The sequence below is a fragment of the Euprymna scolopes genome, chromosome 33 (assembly GCF_053919585.1).
Source record: "Euprymna scolopes isolate OS-2025 chromosome 33, ASM5391958v1, whole genome shotgun sequence".
In the NCBI taxonomy this organism is placed as follows: Eukaryota; Metazoa; Mollusca; class Cephalopoda; order Sepiida; family Sepiolidae; genus Euprymna; species Euprymna scolopes.
This window is the reverse complement of record NC_136514.1, coordinates 35,747,016-35,753,295: the sequence shown is the minus strand read 5'-3', so window position 1 is coordinate 35,753,295 and position 6,280 is coordinate 35,747,016.

Here is a 6,280-nt window from a genome sequence, read left to right as displayed (position 1 = left end):
TGTTCCTTATACCGTGGTTTGAGTTGTCTCTTTTTCTGGTCCCAAAATATTTCTGTAGCTTTGGAATATTGAAATACTAGTGTCTGTAGGTATTTAATTATTATAGTAAAAAAATAATTATATATATATATATATATATATATATATATATATACATATGTGTTCTCTGATAGTGGAAATTCATTTTTATTGAGCTTATTTAATTGTAGCAGTTCAGATAAAAACTTTATTGAATATATACATTATACGTGTATATATGTTTACACACGTTTATATATATATATATATATATATATATATATATATATATATATATATATTCTTTATATATGTAATAAAATGAAAGCAATTATTCCCCTCCAGAAATTATTATAGCTTTGCAAAAGCAGACGCCACATATACATTCAATATAGTCATACTACTAGCTACTATCTGTTGTCGGTTTTGACTTATTTTCTTTTATTTTGGACGTGTTCTGGTTAGTTCTGATTGGCTGTTGGCATACGCTTACTCGGAATTAATTAATAAAAGATTATGCGATTTCCGAACGGTTATAAACCATTCTAAACGCATCACTGCATTGTGTCGTCCAGCAACAGAAATTCGCTTACTGTGACCCTAGCACAACCGCCTTTTCCCGGAAAACCTACATTTCAACTACACTGTGTTTACATTTTTCATTTATGCATATTCAGTTGACTTACCAAAATTACACCCGGCAGCACTCACGACACACAATTCGTATTTTCCCCAACATGGAATACTTCTACTAATTATTAAAACAAAATACGTAGAATGCGACGAAATATTCATATAAAACAAGGTGCTTAAGTTTAGAAAGAACCAAACAGATTCAACATATTTTTATAGCAAAAGATAAAATTAGTAAATACTATTGCTTGCGGAAAAAATTAAAACTGCCTCAGTCTAGAAAGATTTCTTCATCACTAACAGAAAACCGAACAGATGCAATACTTATTTAGACAAAAAGTAAATAAACTGTAATTTTTCCTGATTAAAAAATATTTTATTTTAAGTAGTTTTCAAAAAAAAAAGAAGGAAAATTACGATTTTCCAATTGCAACAAAATATCAACAAGAAGTAATTAATTGTGTACATACGTTTCACATGTTTTGCTTCGTGATAGTTTTCTTGTGTATTTTAAACTAAAACATGATATCCGATTTCGTAAACAGACCACTTCTACATCAAATCGAGGTTCTTCACGTTTACTTTTACTCAAACAATAAATAAAAAGAAACAATTAGATATATATGTTTACTAAAATAACAACAACAAAAAGTTCTATGTTTTCCAAAGGGGAAAATGGACACGGATTTTCAGGACTATTCGGTACTTTCACCAAACAATGTAATAAAAAGATATCGTATTATTATTATTAGTAGTAATAGTAGTATTTTTATTATCATCATTATACTGCATGAAGATAACTTTAATTTGAACATCACACCATAGATGACAGTAACCACCACTGGATGACAGTATCCATCATTTGAAAACACGCAATTTACCTGCCAGTGCCCGCCTCTGTCAAGAAGTGACAGTAACCACAGTCGAGTTAATTTCAGAGCAGTCCAATGCAGCCCAAAAGACACCGCAAATCACCGACTCAATTTAATTTCGGATCCATCCAGCAGAGGCAGACACTGGTCATGGGTGGCAGAAACCAACAATAACAGTTGTAAGAGCAACCAAGATTAAACGCAAGCAATTGACTGTAATCGCAAGTAACCGCCTCAATGCAGCACTAACTGAAATTAACCATCAGTTACCACCATAGGCATTCACTGACAGTCAGTGGATGCCAGTGCCCGACAGTGCTCGACAGTTTAAGACATGATTTGAGTTAGGAGAATTCCAATGGTGGCCGACACTGAGTTTCAGTTATAAAGGCAACCAGTGCCCAACAGTAAAGGCCAGCATCCGCCAACACTCACAAGTAACCACCCGAAACCAGCGCTAATCTCCAGTAATCACCAGTGCTGACAATCATAGATATTGGTTTCTGCTAGCTGTCACTGCCAGACAATGCTTGACAGTGGAAGCCAGATGATTTCATTTTGGCCATAGCCGCCAGTGCCCAATATTTCCCAGAGCCGGCAGTGTCCCCCAGCTAACAACCGAAGTTTAATTTGATTTCAGGGGGAGGGGAGCAGGAATCCTTTACAGAATCTCTTTTGGTTTTGTGCCACACTTCCACCGGGCAACGCTGGTACACGGGTCCTGCTAGTATATATACTTATTATATATATACACATATGATAGTGTAAGGTGATATAATATATTCTGTATATATTTTCAACAGTGATAGTAGTAGTAGTAGTAGTAGTAGTAACATAAAAATATTTATAACAAGTAAGCTACACAGAAATTTCCATGTTTCATTCCCGCAGGAAATAATTTAGCTTGATTATTTCTTGTAGGAATGTAAGATGAAAGCCTCTGTGGAGCACACTTCCCGTTCACACACACACACACACACACACACACACACACACACACACACACACACACACACACACACACACACACACAATACAACACAACACAGCACAACACACACATCGTTGTTTGAGTGTGCGCGTGTCAATTAAGGGAAGTGCGTAAAAGAAATGCGATTTGATGCATCGTTATATTACGCGTTGCCCTCACAGATTTCTCACGGTAATGTAATTTATTTCCTTCTGCTCGATGCTAAATTAAATTACCAATATTAGTTTTTTGTCCTTCATCCAGCCATTCCAATGTTTGTGTCAGTTTTAAGGACTTTTCTTTTTCTTGTCACTTGCTTTTCTCCCAACGTTTAGCTTTAATATTTGAAATCCCATCTATCATTAATAGGACCAACGTTCATGTCCTTTCTCGATTAGTTAGAAAATAGGCATGTTCTCTTCTTCCCTCTATCTTCATACACACATTCACGCACGCGCACACACACTCACACACACACACACACATATATAGTTGTATACTTTTCTTTATTTGTACGAAGATTATTGGCTACATGTGTCCATACATGTTTCCGCTGTGATTGCTTTCAAAATCTAATCAGGCCACTATTTTCGACTGGTTTCATATCCGAAAACGGGGCATAAAAGGAAGGGGAAAATAATATATCTTTCTTTAGATAATCATAACACAGGATATTCACTTAGGATGAATGCAAAGGTTTATTTACAAAGGTTACAATACGAGAGTCTGTCTCGCTCGGTGTTTTCGAACTCTCTAATTCCAGAAGGAGTATTTCTACATTGCCGGTCCTGGATATGACCTTAAACTATACCCGATGGTGAGCCCCCAGCTTGCGGGCTTTGGGGAGTGTGGAGCCACCCTTTAATTGCCATTTCTCACAGGTCCACTCTGACCCAGAGTGGTAATACCTGTTAGGGTTCAACTATGGGTTAAATAGAAAACTCATGATTCACGCAGCAGCTGCCAATAGCGCAGTGGTTAGGATCCGTGACTGTCGTACAAACGGTCGGGTTTCAATCCTGATTTGAGGTAGTTGCCTATCTAACCGCACTGATGAGCTGTGAAACAGTATGTGGATGACTATATATATATATTGTCCAAAAAGTCACTAAAAGGTATAATTTTTTGTCATTTTACAAATAATGATTTTTGGACAACATCAGCCTTTGAGACTTTACACGACCGGTCGCCACAGTCGATTGAAAATTTCTTGGGGCGACTAAAAGTCGTAAATCACTCGCCCGTCAGTCGATAAAATTTCTTTAAATAAAGAAACGGGGAAAACTAATTTATTTACGACTCTCACATATGCGGTCACTTAAAATGGCATATGTCTCATCATTTGTGGATTCTTTCATCTCTAGCTATGAGACCGTTGGAATATCGTATTGAAAAAAGAGTGGTCACGCTAAAGGTCAACAAGAGGTCAAATTTACACACTCGGTGTGTAGTGAAAATGTCGCCTTCATTTAGCTCTCTTATTTTGAAATTCATTTGGAAAAAAATTCTTCGACGCTACAACTACATACACTTCATGCTTACAAAAGTAAAGACGAACATTTGAAAGAGGAATAACGCATCGTTCCGTCAAGCACGCACCGAAAATTAAATTATACAACAAGTAAGTAATCAGTTTTCGCTTCAGTTTTGTTTCTTCGTAAACAAACATTATTTATTCCAGGGACGATAGAAATGTATCAGGATATAAACAAATCTGGACATGAATTATAAAAATGTAAACACATAAAAATATCAAGACGGCTGATTATTAGTAACATGTTATACATGATATAGTATTTCGACTTGCATTGTAAAAAATAAAAATATAGAATATTTATTATTTATTTATTGTTTCATTAACAAAGCTATTTAATTACTAGGTTAATCATTAACAAAGCTATTTAATTACTAGGTTAATCTATATAAATTTCGCTGAAATGTTCAATGCTATATGATGCTAAATGCCCATTTTTATTATGATCTCGCTTCGAGTTTTGTTCAGTAATTATTGTAAGTAACTATTTCTGATTCTTTTGAGCTGCTGGGATGATTGTGTGTTTCAGAATATTTTTCAATTAGAGACTTCATATTGAAATGTTTTAATGAAAATCTGAATCTCTAATATTTGTTTTGCATTTTAAAATATATTTATTTCAAGAATGTGATTTTATATTATGTTTTCTTTGTGTATAAAGTTAGATATATTCGTTTTCTAACGGTACCAATAAACACAGTCTTGAATTATTTATATTTCAATTGTCATTTTGATACTACGTATAAGCATCCGAAGAAATGATTCTTATTTCTATGGAACAATAATATGAATGATGCTATATAAAGAAACTGGTGTTGTATTTTAACGTTTTGTTGAATATTTACTGAAATGTTTGTAGTAATAAAATAGTTGATTTACAAGAGTTAAACAAATATTTTCTTGTTATTTTATACACACGGTAATTTCTTGAATTGTTGTAAAATTATTTACTATTATTGACTGAAACAAAGACATAAAGTCGGACGAGTAAAATATTTTGGGGCGAGTAAATTTTCCCTCACACTCGACCGGTGGTTAAGTGACTTTTGTTTCAAATGTCAAAGACTGTATATATATATATATATATATATATATATATATATATATATATATATATATATATATATATATATATATATGATGAGAATAATGGAAATAGTATTCCGACAAAATAGAGAAATAAAAAGGAACATGTGTTATGTGTTCATCAACGTTCCGTCTTTATTTCGAGACTTCCTCTGGATGAATGAGATTAGGACCCCCCCCAAAAAAAACACCAGTACAAATATTTGAAAATGTTTCATGTGCAAAGTGTGACGCTGTTCTATTTCAGAAACGGAAAAGGACGTTGGAAATTCGAAAACAGAGGGCCGCTTGCGTTGTTAAAGAGAAGGAGATCTTTTAATAACGTAATATAAAAACATATTAACGAATGAAACGTTGATAAACATATGACACATTAATCTAGAGAGACTTCTCTTCACAGACAGTCGGATACATTTTCATTTTTTGTAATTTGAATAAAACTACGTTGCTGAGCAATAAGAAAACAATAATAAATAATGTTACACCCGTAAAAAGGAAAAAAAACAACATACTGGGAATATGATAATATAAGGTTAGTGAATTTATTAAAATAATTAAACTGTAAAACATATGAATCATTTATACTGATGATTCTGGATTATGTAGGTGACGTGTAGCATATAATGCTAGTGCCAGAAGCATTTACGGTAGGAAGGAGAAAGTTCCATGGAAATATCAAGTTCACAGATGGTTCCCAGTCGCATATATATCCCCGTCAAGATGGCGACGTTAGATTTTGGCAGTTCCTGTAGAGAGGTGTCGGCATTCTCTACACACAACACCTGGTATTCCCAAATGGTCACTCATCAGATACTGACTAGACTCAACGTTGCTTAACTTCGGTGATCTAACGAAAATATAATGCTAGGCTGCAAAGAAAAAAAAAATGTTCCAAAATGTGAATGCAAGAGATTGTCTGTGAGGAGGAGTATCTCTAGGTTTATGTGACCTTTTGTTATTTGAGTTTTATGCATATTAGTAGCACTGATGAGTGCCCTGCTGATATAAGAATAACAAAGATCATATATGTAGACAACTATATATATAGAAATATCAGTATGGGCCGAAACAATTGTATGCTTATATAGTAAATAAACTGAACTTCCTTGGGACGAGCATATAAATGATTATCTGTTCCCAGTGAAGCGATACAATACAAAAGCATAT